General features: G+C 36.8%; 1 pseudogene; it reads right to left on the bottom strand.

The window, feature by feature from the left end:
* LOC112133448 (large ribosomal subunit protein uL6-like) overlaps positions 1 to 10,273 on the bottom strand; it is a 34,597-nt pseudogene extending 24,324 nt beyond the window's left edge.
* Between the last annotated feature and the right edge of the window lie 4,116 nt (positions 10,274 to 14,389).

Here is a 14,389-nt window from a genome sequence, read left to right as displayed (position 1 = left end):
TGGCTATTGGCTGGAAGCTTTAGCTCCTCCCAACATGATCTCTTGTAAGGCTGCTTATGACATTATTGGTAGCTTCCCCGGAGTGAATAACTGAAAAACCAAGGCAGAAGCTATAATGCCTTTTTTTACTCAGCCTTATAAATCACTTGTCGTCAGTTCTACCATATTCCATTGCACACACACACCAGCACTGATTCAATGTGCCAAGGCATTACAGAGGTATGAACGTCAGGAGGTGAGGTCCAGTGGGAGCCATCAAAGAGGCCAGCTACCACAGTACTTAGTAGAGTTATTGTCAAGATGAATGAGATTCCATATGTAAAGTTCCTGGTTCAAGTAAATGCTCAGTAAATGGAATTATCATTATTATCATCATTAAGTAAAAAATCTGTAAGCAAGTCTTAATTGATTTGGCATGGGTAATGACTAAAAATAATGAAGGGAACTCAAATGAGTTTGTTCAATAATATCATCAATTTTAGAACTAAGATGGAATGTATATACCATAACCTTTAGATAACACAAAATGGTACCCTCTTTGATCAAGACAGCTTCAATTACTGGTTGTTTTATGTCCATCAATAAAAGAGGGGGAAAATGTAATCTGGCTTGAAAGAGTAAGACATTTCCTGGAAGATGTAAAGATTGACATTTGAAAACACAAGTAATTCTGTGTAATTCCCTGAATCTGGAGCACAGCTTTGCAAAATTATCATTTGTGTGTTCAGCCATGGAAAAAATTATTAAGTTGGCCAAGTTTGTCATTAGCAGTTCCCTCTTTATCTGTTTTCTTAGGATTAGCATTCTAGCCAAACTTAGAATATGCTATCAGTGAGTCTTCATCAGACATTGGTGTTTTGTCTATAAAACCAGAATATGGAAAACTAGAGTAGCACTTCGCAAAGAGCATCCCATAGTCCTGAGAGAGGCTCAGAAAAGAAAAGTGCTCTGTGGTAAAAGAAGTTTATCAAACATTTCATTCTATATGCTCAATTGGAATATTCAAAAATCATACTCATATATTCAAATTCAAGTAATGAACAGTAGAGATACTTTGTCAACTTTATTTATCCCAGTCTTTCCCAAAAGTGCTTCATAAGAGAAGCCTTTTTAATCAATCAACACTATTTAACAACCTGTGAAAGTAACATTCTGCGTCACATAGCTTGTGAATATTTCAAAGAAGATATTCTTCATATTTCTTCCCAGACTTAACACAAGACTCCTATTTTCTAGAGGAGGCAAGGAATTTTAATTTGTATTTAGCCATTTCCATGGTTGTTAAGTACCTATTAGGTGCCATAAATTCTATAGAAAAAGGTTAGAGAATAAACAATGAATCAGACCAGTCATCTCCCCTGTGAAGATCAAAATCAAACACAGAGATCAGACATGGACAAGAATATTGACAATCAAAACAGGAAGTATGTAACACTGAGATATATTCTTAAAGAAATGTAAGTGATCCAAGAAGAAGCATACTGTGAACAATGTGAGAGAAAGATAATTATTTTTTCTAAAAAATTAATGCTTAAGTGATCATAATTTTTAGAAATTTAACTAATAAATAAACATTAAAAATGTTTTTCACTCACATTCCCAACTCAAGTTAGGAAATATTGCTACCCATTGCCCATTCAGACATATATATATATATATATATATATATATATATATATATATATATATGTCATAGACACATATATATGTCATAGACACATATATATATATGTCATAGACACATATATATATGTCATAGACACATATATATATGTCATAGACACATATATATATATGTCATAGACACATATATATATATATATTTTTTTTTTTTGACATGAAGTCTCACTCTGTTGCCGAGGCTGGAGCACAGTGGCATGATATCTGCTCACAGCAAGCTCCGTCTCCCAGGTTCTTGCCATTCTCCTGCCTCAGCCTCCTGAGTAGCTGGGACTACAGGCGCCCGCCACCATGCCCGGCTAATTTTTGTATTTTTAGTAGAGATGGGGTTTCATCGTGTTAGCCAGGATGGTCTCGATCTCCTGACCTTGTGATCCACCTGCCTCAGCCTCCCAAAGTGCTGGGATTACAGGCGTAAGCCACCGCGCCCGGCCCTCAGACATATATTTTGTTTAGGGTAGTTTACTCATTTTAAAGAGAGTGAATACCAGATACTTACTGTGCAAGTTTCTTTCTCATATTCCAGTTCATACAAGATGTCTCTGTAGGTCATTTGATAGAAATCTAACTCACTTTCTTTAAAGTCATATACTATTTCATACAATGGATATATTGCAATTTATTCTGCTTCCCCAGTTTATTGAAATTTGGGTTATTTCCTATTATTTTCATCTGATAACAAACTATAGATAGAGATATATTATCAATAAGTACTTTTATTACTGTAGATGAACTTCTGCAATTAGAATATCTATGTCAGCAACATATATTTTTACTTTCATGGATATTTTCAGATTATTCTTTCAACCCCCCAAATTATAGCAATTCACAATTTCATTAGAAGTTAATGAGAAAGCCCATTTCTCCAATCTTGTTACCATGTGATATTATCCTCTTTAGACCCATTATAATTAATAAAAAGATATGTCATTGTTATGGACTGAATTGTTATAATTTCAGAAGTCATAATTTCAGAATGTGAAGTCATAATTTCAGAATGTGACCATATTTGGGGATAGAATCGTTAAAGAGGTAATTGAGGTTTAATGAAGTAAAAAAGGTGAGTTCCTAAGCCAATATGCCTGATGTCCTTATAAGAAGAGGAAGAGACATCAGGGATGTGCGTGCATAAAGAAAATGCCATGTAAGGACACAGCAGGCCTTACATGGCACGGGTGGCTATCACAAGCCAAGGAAGAGGGACCTGAAGAGAGACCCACTCTGCTGGTACCCTTGTCTTGGACTTCTAGCCCTTAGAACTGTGAGAAAATAAATTTTTGTTATTTAAGCCACCCAGTCTGTGATATTTTGCTATGCCAACTGTACAATACTAATATGTTCTAATTATTGATATAATTTGTATTAGCTACTGGTGAAGTTGCTCTGTTGGCTCCCAAGAAAATGGAAAAAACTAGATTGTTTTTGTCTATACATATCCAGAATTATTTTATATGTTATTCCCATTACTCAGGGCCTCTTCTTTAAAGATACATTAATATCTCTTGTAGCTCTCCCATCCATTCATTCATCCATCATTCTATCTGTGTCGAGAGTCCTTTGTTGAGTTTACCTACGCGCAGGCCCTGGGCTAAGCAACAGTCACACCTGGGAGATCAAGCACTGGCCCCACACATATAAGAATTGTATGAAGGAGGTCACCCTGAGAAATCAATTGACTTAATTCCAATTTGGAAAAGAAACTGCATAGGACTACTTTATTATTCCTGGAAATCAAGATTTGATTAAAAGTAATCAAAGCATTTTGTATCACTTTGTGACTGTCATACCAATAACCAAGCAGAAGCCAATTGGCTTTGAAGGTATAAATGATAAAACTGGAAATAAATATTTTTCCTAGTTGCATTGAGTAATAGCTTATTGGGTACTTCAGTTAATTTATTTTCCAACACATCCATCCCCAATACAACAACGTTTCATTAAAACAGAATCCACTTTAACCTAGAATTTGGCATAACTTAGGTCTTTTATCTTATCCAATGCAATTTTATTGTTAAAATTTCAGAAAGACCTTACTATAAAGTTACTTTTTTTCACCTATAAAATGGCCCCACAGTAGAGACAGCATGCAAAGATTGTATAGCCTTATCACTAAAAAAGGAATTGATTTCCAAGACACATAGCCAAACCACAAACATCATAAACAAAATAACCTCAAAAACAATAGGCAACTGAGCTAAGGACATTTCCACAAGCTAAAGAACAGGATTTCTATAAATTCAGCAGAATATCTTCCCGTTTGTATTAGATCTATTGGAGGGAGAGAGAGAGAGCATTCCCTGCAGTAACCCAGAAAATAATGGCTATAAACAAAGAGATAGGGCAGATTGAAATTGTGCTCTGTGGAAATTCATTTAATGACACTTGAAGTTATTTTCAGTAAGTTGGCAAATGTGTGTGTTCAATCAATCCTTAACAGAGGGCCTGATCATATAAGGAAATACCAGCTTCTCGACTTTCATTAGCAACTCATGAGAAAGCATTTTAATAGAACATATTACGTTCAAGCCTTTGCCTTCCTGACAGAGCTTCCTAATGCTTTTTCCTTATGGTAACGCTATCAATTAGCACTTGTTGAGCCAGATTATCCCTGCATCTATGCTACTCCCTGAACAAAAAATTGGGAGAGGGGGGATCTGGAATGCTGCCAAGAAGGCAATGGGGTGACCAAGCTGATTCCAGAGGAGGGAAGACCTCAGTTACCAGATTGTCAATGGTTCCTGTGGCTGCTTTACTAACTCAACTATGGAATGTTTCAGAAAAGCTCACTTAAATTACACATTGGAGACATAGCTGATGAAATAAATTTCTGGAGTTGGGCTGCCTGTGTTCAAATTCCAGTTATACTCCTTACTAGGTGAGTGAAGTTGAATTAATTTCTTTTTTTAATCAGATATTTTAATTTTATTTAAATGTGTATTTTTTTAATACTTTAAGTTGTAGGGTACAAATGCATAACATGTAGGTTTGTTATATATGTATACATGTGTCATGTTGGTGTGCTGCACCCATTTACTCGTCATTTACATTAGGTATATCTCCTAATGATATCCCTCCCCACTCTGCCCACCCCACAACAGGCCCTGCTGTGTGATGTTCCCCACCCTATGTCCAAGTGTTCTCACTGTTCAATTCCCACCTGTGAGTGAGAACATGCAGTGTTTGGTTTTCTGTCCTTGCAATAGTTTGCTCAGAATGATGGTTTCCAGCTTCATCTATGTCCCTACAAAGGACATGAACTCATCCTTTTTTATGGCTGCATAGTATTCCATGGTGTATTTGTGCCACATTTTTTTAATCCACTCTATGATTGATGGACATTTGGGTTGGTTCCAAGTCTTTGCTATTGTGAATAGTGCCGCAATAAACACAAGTGTGCATGTGTCTTTATAGCAGCATGATTTATAATACTTTGGGTATATACCCAGTAATGGGATTGCTGGGTCAAATGGTATTTCTAGTTCTAGATCCTTAAGGAATTGCCATACTGTCTTCCACAATGGTTGAACTAGTTTACAGTCCCACCACCAGTGTAAAAGTTTTCCTATTTCTCCACATCCTCTCCAGCACCTGTTGTTTCCTGACTTCTTAATGATCGCCATTCTAACTGGTGTGAGATGGTATCTCATTGTGGTTTTGATTAGCATTTCTCTGATGGCCAGTGATGATGAGCATTTTTTAATGTGTTTGTTGGCTGCATAAATGTCTTCTTTTGATAAGTGACTATTCATATCCTTTGCCCACTTTTTGATGGGTTGATTTTTTCTTGTAAATTTGTTTAAGTTCCACCTCACTGTCAACATTAGACAGATCAACAAGGCAGAAAGTTAACAAGGATATCCAGGAATTGAACTCAAATCGGCTACAAGCAGACCTAACAGACATCTACAGAACAGGCCACCCCAAATCAACACAATATACATTCTTCTCATCACCACATCGCACTTATTCCAAAATTGACCACACAGTTGGAAGTAAAGCACTCCTCAGCAAATGTAAAAGAAGAGAAATTATAACAAACTGTCTCTCAGACCACAGTGGAATCAAACTAGAACTCAGGGTTAAGAAACTCACTCAAAACCGCTCAACTACATGGAAACTGAACAACCTGCTCCTAAATGACTACTGGGTACATAACGAAATGAAGGCAGAAATAAAGATGTTCTTTGAAACCAATGAGAAAAAAGACACAACATACCAGAATCTCTGGGACACATTTAAAGCAATGTGTAGAGGGAAATTTACAGCACTAAATGCCCACAAGAGAAAGCAGGAAAGATCTAAAATTGACACCCTAACATCACAATTAAAAGAACTAGAGAAGCAAGAGCAAACACATTCAAAAGCTAGCAGAAGGCAAGAAATAACTAAGATCAGAGCAGAATTGAAGGAGATAGAGACACAAAAAAACCCTTCAAAAAATCAATGAATCCAGGAGCTGGCTTTTTGAAAAGATCAACAAAATTGATAGATTGCTAGCCAAAGTAATAAAGAAGAAAAGAGAGAAGAATCAAATAGATGCAATAAAAAATGATAAAGGGGATATCACCACTGATCCCACAGAAATACAAACTACCATCAGAGAATACTATAAACACCTCTACACAAATAAACTAGAAAATCTAGAAGATATGGATAAATTCCTGGACACATACACCCTCCCAAGACTAAACCAGGAAGAACTTGAATCCTGAATAGACCAATAACAGGCTCTGAAATTGAGGCAACAATTAAGAGCCTACCAACCAAAAAAACTCCAGGACCAGATGGATTCACAGTGAAATTCTACCAGAGGTAAAAAGAGGAGCTGGTACCATTCCTTCTGAAACTATTCCAATCAATAGAAAAAGAGGGAATACTCCCTAACTCATTTTATGAGGCCAGCATCATCCTGATACCAAAGTCTGGCAGAGACACAACAACAACAAAAAAAGAGAATTTTAGACCAATATCCCTGATGAACATTGATGCAAAAATCCTCAATAAAATACTGGCCAACCAAATCCAGCAGCACATCAAAAAGCTTTTCCACCATGATCAAGTTGGCTTCATCCCTGGGATGCAAGGCTGGTTCAACATATGTAAATCAACAAATTTAATCCAGCATATAAACAGAACCAAAGACAAAAACCACATGATTATCTCAATAGATGCAGAAAAGGCCTTCGACAAAATTCAACAGCGCTTCATGCTAAAAACTCTCAATAAACTAGGTATTGATGGGACATATCTCAAACTAATAAGAGCTATTTATGACAAACCCACAGCCAATATCATACTGAATGGGCAAAAACTGGAAACATTCCCTTTGAAAACTGGCACAAGACAGGGTTGCCCTCTCTCACCCCTCCTAGTCAACATAGTGTTGGAAGTTCTGGCCGGGGCAATCAGGCAGGAGAAAGAAATAAAGGGTATTTAATTAGGAAAAGAGGAAGTCAAATTATCTCTGTTTGCAGATGACATGATTGTATATTTAGAAAACCCCATCGTCTCAGCCAAAAATCTCCTTAAGCTGATAATAGACTTCAGCAAAGTCTCAGGATACAAAATCAATGTGCAAAAATCACAAGCATTCTTATACACCAATAACAGACAAACAGAGAGCCAAATCGTGAGTGAACTCCCATTCACTATTGCTTCAAAGAGAATAAAATACCTAGGAATCTAACTTACAAGGGATGTGAAGGACCTCTTCAAGGAGAACTACAAATCACTACTCAATGAAATAAAAGAGTACACAAACAAATGGAAGAACATTCCATGCTCATGGGTAGGAAGAATCCATATCATGAAAATGGCCATACTGCCCAAGGTAATTTATAGATTCAATGCCATCCCCATCAAGCTACCAGTGACTTTCTTCACAGAATTGGAAAAAACTACTTTAAAGTTCATATGGAACCAAAAAAGAGCCTGCATTGCCAAGACAATCCCAAGCCAAAAAAACAAAGCTGGAGGCATCACACTACCTGACTTCAAACTATACTACAAGGCTACAGTAACCAAAACAGCATGCTACTGGTACCTAAACAGAGATATAGACCAATGGAAGAGAACAGAACAGAATAACACCACACAGCTACAACCATCTGATCTTTGACAAACCTGACGAAAACAAGCAATGTGGAAAGGATTCCCTATTTAATAAATGGTGCTGGGAAAACTGGCTAGCCATATGTAGAAAGCTGAAACTGGATCCCTTCCTTCCTCCTTATACAAAAATTAATTCAAGATGGATTAAAGACTTAAATGTTAGACCTAAAACCATAAAATCCCTAGAAGAAAACCTAGGCAATACCATTCAGGACATAGGCATGGGCAACGACTTCACGACTAAAACACCAAAAGCAATGGCAACAAAAGCCAAAATTGGCAAATGGGATTTAATTAAACTAAAGAACTTCTGCACAGCAAAAGAAACTACCATCAGAGTGAACAGGCAACCTACAGAATGGGAGAAAATTTTTACAATCTACCCATCTGACAAAGGGCTAATATCCAGAATTAATTTCTTAATACAGAGAGGGCTTCCATTTTTCCATCTATAGCATGAGAGGTTTTTACATTATCACATGGGGTTGTTGTGAGAATTATATGAGATAATATGTTTCACAACCTAGCATATTGTCTGGCATATCAGAGGGGCTCAACAAAGGGAAGATGCTTATAGAAACAGGCCTGTTGGAGGTACGGAGGTGGTGACAGTGGCAGTCATGGTGGAGGCCATGGTGACAGTGGTGCTAGGAATAATTAGGAGCAAATATTATTGAATTACTATGACATAGTATTAAATATAATGAAAAGGTTAAAAATTAAATCAGTTAGATGAGGATCCAATGCCGCATTTATTCGACATCTTAAAAGCACCAAGCATTTAAATAAGTTGCATAGTCTTTGAGATCCTCAAACATAGCATAGTGGTACTTAGTACCACCCATCTCAGAAGATTATAAACATTCAATAAATTAATTGATCACCTATTATGTACCACATATTGCACACATAATATCTCATTTAATCCTTACTTCAACCCAGCAAAATGTGATCTCCAGTTTATAAATGAGGAAACTGAAGCTCAGCGAGTTTAAGTGACTTTCCCAGGGTCACGGTAGTAGAATATAGTAGAGGCAGGTTTTAAACTAAAGATATTCTGTCTCCATTTACATCCTGAGCTCCTCCTACCAAGCTGCTACTCACAATCCTTAATCTTTCTAACAGCACCTACTACAGTGCATGGCACATAGTAGATACAAGTTGTCTTCCCTAACCCCATATCACTATGGGTACATGAGTCCATGGAAGACTTAATGAACATTCAGATACGGCCAACACGGCTAAGCTTACCAGGGAAGACTTTTTTTGCTGCATGTGGCAGGTCTGATTCAGACTATCTTTGTTTCCTACGTGTCACTTATTGCAACTTGAAGTTATTTAAATATTTGTTTAATATTTTTGTCTCCCCTCAAAACTAGAAAATAAACCCATAAAGTGAGGAATTTGTTTCCTGTTCTCAGCTATATCCCTTCCACCCAGCAGACTGCATGACAAACAGTAGATGCTCAATAAATCTTGATTGAATGAGTGAATAGATTCTTTGAAACAGCATTTTGAGACCAACGGCAGTCTGTTTTTCAGATAACCTAAATGCAACACTGTAGCTTGACATAATGTGCACGGCACCACAGTTTAAAAATTTTTGTTGATCAAAGGCTATGAAACTTACTTAAAATGCTTAGTGCTTTTAAAAGTTTGAGTGAATGGGGCATCAAATCTTCACTCACCTAACCCACTAAATCTTTACTCTTTTCATTATGTTTAGTGCTATGTCGCAGCATTTCAATAGCCACCCCAACAGGAAATGGTGAGCAAAGTCCTGTAATGTGTTTGTAAAATATTATCTCAAGTAAAAACCCTCAACCCTGATCATGGATCTTTCAGACAAAAGCATACTTTTATCTCCCTAATCTGTTGGAGACTTTTGCCCGCCTAGCACTGCACACCAGGCAGTTTCTCACACTCATTTTTTAAGGTCAACGAGAAGGACAGAATTTTGTAAATAAGCCCCACTCTGAATTCACTCATTGTTCTTTCCTATTATTTACATAACTGGGTATTCAGTCTTTGGCCTTACAGTGAGAAAACTATTTCTTTATCATCAATAAACCAGAGCTGTGTATTTACAGAGAATATCTAATGTATGACGGGTACTCTCTTTCTGTGGATCTATCTTGACTCCCGGCAGTCAGTTTACTGTGTATTTCACTCAACTTGATAGAGTGCAAGTAGGTGAGTATTTTCAGATGATTTGTCAATATCAACTGATGTTTTCTTGTCACAGATAAACAGCCTGTGCCATGAATCAATAGCGTGTCAGCAATGCTGTCACGATCCCCCCTAATGTGTGTGCGGCGTATTGACAGCTGATACATTACCGTGAATGTCTGCAAATGTTAAACAGCTTACCTATTTTTGTGCCGTCACTCGGCGCCTCTTTACAAAGTAGGACATTTGTTTCAGTGGCGGCCAGGGAACGTGACCGAGGTTGGTTTGCCTGAATAACAGCAGACAGCTTCATTCCATCACATTCCAGCTGTAAGTGTCCATTGAACCAATTAGCTGAAATCCATCTAGGCTGTGTGGCTTTGATTACACAGCTGTGCTTGAAACAACACGCTGATCTTTTTGTTCACATCAAAGTTATACACTATCCTGAACCAGAGCCTTCAAAGTCAGCATTTTGTACAACCCTACACAACTGAGGTCATGCAAATCAGGCCAGGATGCCTCCAACTCAGAATTCTGGGTCAGACATATTTTTCTCTAAAGTCAAGCCGAGTGAAAGATCCCAGGGTTACCAGCATCACTAGTACAAACAGAGAAGTCAATAACAGGTGAGTCTATCCTGGAACCTGAATTGGCATTTTCAACAATCTCTACAGCAGATAGTACAGCATAATAATTTAGAGCATGGGCTTTGAAATTAGACTAATCTTGTTTTAGTCCTCTCACTCACTACCTACATAATCCTGAGCAAATTGTTTTGCCTCTGCTCATTTTATAATAGGGATCATAATAATAAAATCTGGTTATTATGAGGACTAAATGAGACACTACATGTAAAATTTAGCTTAGACTCTGACACTAAATATGTTCTTAAAACCTGGAAAGTTTTATTAGAAAAAAATGATCAAGATAAAGACATAAGAAGGCAAGATTTCAGTGAATTTGTCTTATTAGGAAGATGGAACTGGTAATGTCACCCTCATATGCAAATGAATAGCCAACCATTTATATGGCTTGACTTTATTAGATAAATGCCATCTCCATTTCACTTTGTACACATAGAATTTTTAATGTGCTTTAGGATATCAGTAAGGTAAATAATATAAACCTATCCAGAATCCTATGCATGAAGGCCTGTCTGAATAGAAATTCCTAGCTGATGGACACTTGATGTATGGTAAGAACAATATACCCTCTTAATTCACTCTCTGATTATTTTGTGAATACATACACACACAAAAGAAATCCAGACAAACAATAAACTTTATGTTTGCAAAGGTTTCTGCTCCTTCAATACCAAGCTTTTACCAAAATTATAAATATATTTTTAAAGGACATATAAACACATTGTCTTACTTCTCTTAAAAGAAATAGGAAATAAGTAGATTAGGAGGTATTATTCCATTCCTGAAATCAGAAAAATGATTTGCCCAAAATTATGTACACAATATTGCCCTTACTCCCAGGCAAGACCAAGATGGTACCCTGCTCCAGGTTCTACACTTGGAGAGAATTTGTATCACAAACATCCCCAAAATAACACTCAAATCTGACACAGTGTGACCCCAAATCCTAAATATCTACTCTCCTAGCTAATACTATTCAGGCCAAAGACACATTTCTCCACCTCTGTTGCCCTGAATCCTCTAAAAAGGCATTTATGTTCAAAAACTGGGAACGTTTGTGGTTGTCTGTTGCTGGTATTAGAGACAGACACTGCTTCAGAGCAAGGGTAGGATTTGAACAGCAGAAGTTCTTCTGTAAAAGAAAAGACAGTAATTGTCTTGTCAAATCTTTTACCTCAGATAGTATGAAAGTAATAGATTTAAAGTGTTGAGGCTCGAAAAATGATACCCCAAAGTATGGCACTTTGGCATGCTGAGAGCTTTGAACCAAGAGATGCTGGCAAGGCCTCAGAAGCAAAGTCTGCCTCTGACCTTCTCCTCCCCCTCTTTCTCCTGGTCCCTCTTTTCCCCCAAAGCAGGCCATGGGAACTATGAGTCCTCTTCCCCAAGGTGGGTCATAGAAACTAAAAATATTACTCTAACCTTCCCCGACCCTTCTGTGTGGGAACTGGCCATAAAGAAATTCTCTGTCCTACCCTTGCCTGGTATTAGGTCATAAGACCCTCATACCAGAAGGGGTCTTGCTCTATACCTGGAAGAAAGGAATGCTACGCAGATGCCAAGAAGAATCCAAAGAGCAGGTCTTGCTGGGTTTCCCACTCAGGCTATTACCATTAGATCATTCCCCATTCTTCAATCATATTTCTCCATAGCTCTCCATTCTTTTACAGAACCTGAGCATAAAAATAAAGTTTTCCCTGATTCTTTGGGTCTTCATTTCTGAGGACTTATGTGGCAGTAAAACTTTGATTAAATAAATCATGATGTGTTTTCGTGTCATCTATAACCTGTTTTATGTTACAGGAGTGTCCCCATGACCCTTATGATGACTGAGGAAAGGTATCACACCTTTATTTTCCCTCCCGACATAGCATAACAAAATGTTCTTTCCCCAGAGGCCAGCTATGTTTTTGCTTCCATTTGTTTTCCAATTCATGGCTCCAGAGGTACATATAAGTTTGCAACATGATGGCTGAGGAGCATCCTGCAAAATATTAAACAATCCATATCACCTTTCAGTTCCCATAGCATGCTACATAATGATTTCTCCCATGTCAGCTACAAGATGGAATGCTAGAATTGTAAATAGTTTTATTTATATAAAACTATTTAATAAGAGGTAATTAAATTTTCGAAATGTAATTAGAATCAAATTGTTTATTTAAGTAACTTTTTAAATAAACTTTTTTATTTTTAAATACACTTAAAAAACTTTAAATAGACTTTTTATTTATATGAAACTAATAAGAGGTAATTAAATTTTCAAAATGTAATTCAAATCAAAATGTTGTTCACTTAAATAACTTATTAAATGTTGAGGTTCATTACTATTAATTTGAGTTTTCCTTTTTAATCCTCACAATTTCGATTAATTTAGAAAAACCTAACTGTATGATTACACATGAAAAATACTTTTTATTACCTTTATTGTAATTTATACTTTTTGAGGAAAATATCAAATTGCAGGTATTTTGGATATGATTTATAATTTTAACCTTCAGATAGTTACTGTTAATAATTCCAAATTATTTGGAAAAATTTTGATTATAACAGCAATGTTAGTGTTTTGGCTGAAATAAATTAAGAAAAAATTGGGGGTGGGGATAAGTATAATAATTCATTAGTTATACCTGTCTTTATTTTATTACTCATTTAAACTTTGCTAGCCTATTAACAAAACACCCAGATGTATGCAATAATAATTAAATTCAGTTGTCTTTCATATTCTGCAGACTTTCAGTCATGTAAAAACCAGAGTTTTATGTAACTCCCTAATGATTTCTTCTTGCCTGCTGCCCAGATAGAGCCAATATCAAGACAGGGGAATTGCAACAGAGTAAATGTTTAATAGGAAACCAGAGTTTTGCTATTCAAATTAGTTTCCTCAAAAATTCAGAGACTGGGTGTTTTAAGGATAATTTGGTAGGCAGGAGGTTAGGGAGTGGGGAGTGCTATCAACTGGGTTGGAGATGAAATCACAGGGAGAAAAATATCTGAAACACCAATCTTAGGTTTTATAATAGCGATCTTATCCCTAGGAGCAATTGAGAAGTTCAGGAATCTTGTGGCCTCTGGCTGCATGACTCCTAAACCATAATGTCTAATCTTGTGGTAATTTGTTAGTCTTTATAAGGTGATCTGGTTCCCAGGCAAAAAGGGGTTTGTGTTGGGAAAGGACTGTTATTATCTTTGTTTTTAAGTTAAAGTATAAACTAAATTCCCCCTATTGTTAGCCAGTCTATGCCCAGTAATGAACAATGGCAGTTTGGAAGTTAAAAGGAAAGAGAGAGTTGGTAAGATCTCTTTCCCTGTCATGATTTTCTCCATTATAACTTTGCAAAGGCAGTTTCATTTATGCAGTTTGATTTTGTTATTATGAACGTGAAGTTAGGATAATAAAATACATTTTATTTAACCATTTTAAGTTTGACTTATATATAACCTTTAAACATTTAGACATATGGTATGCTGACTTTGTGTGTGCTCTTTTCCTGAGCTTTGCAAATGTTAGGGCTGGTTCAGAACGTAGTTAGTAATTGCTGAAAGAGGTCTCAAACCCCTCCTATGTGAAATCAAGTCCCTGTATGTATCTTCTATGTGTCAGGCCTCTTTGTGTTAGGTGCTTTTTAGATGGTTACACATGCAAAAGGCGCATAGGGGTCAGGCGGGGGTCCAAGGAGTGACAAATTTGCTCTTAGGCTAGTCCCTCCTCTCCCTCTGCCTGTGAGACAAAGGACAGAGGCAAAGGACCAAAAGCGAGATCCAAGACATATTGCTTCAAT

The sequence above is a fragment of the Pongo abelii genome, chromosome 4 (genome assembly GCF_028885655.2).
Source record: "Pongo abelii isolate AG06213 chromosome 4, NHGRI_mPonAbe1-v2.0_pri, whole genome shotgun sequence".
Lineage (NCBI taxonomy): Eukaryota > Metazoa > Chordata > Mammalia > Primates > Hominidae > Pongo > Pongo abelii.
This window is presented reverse-complemented; position numbering and strand designations above follow the sequence as displayed.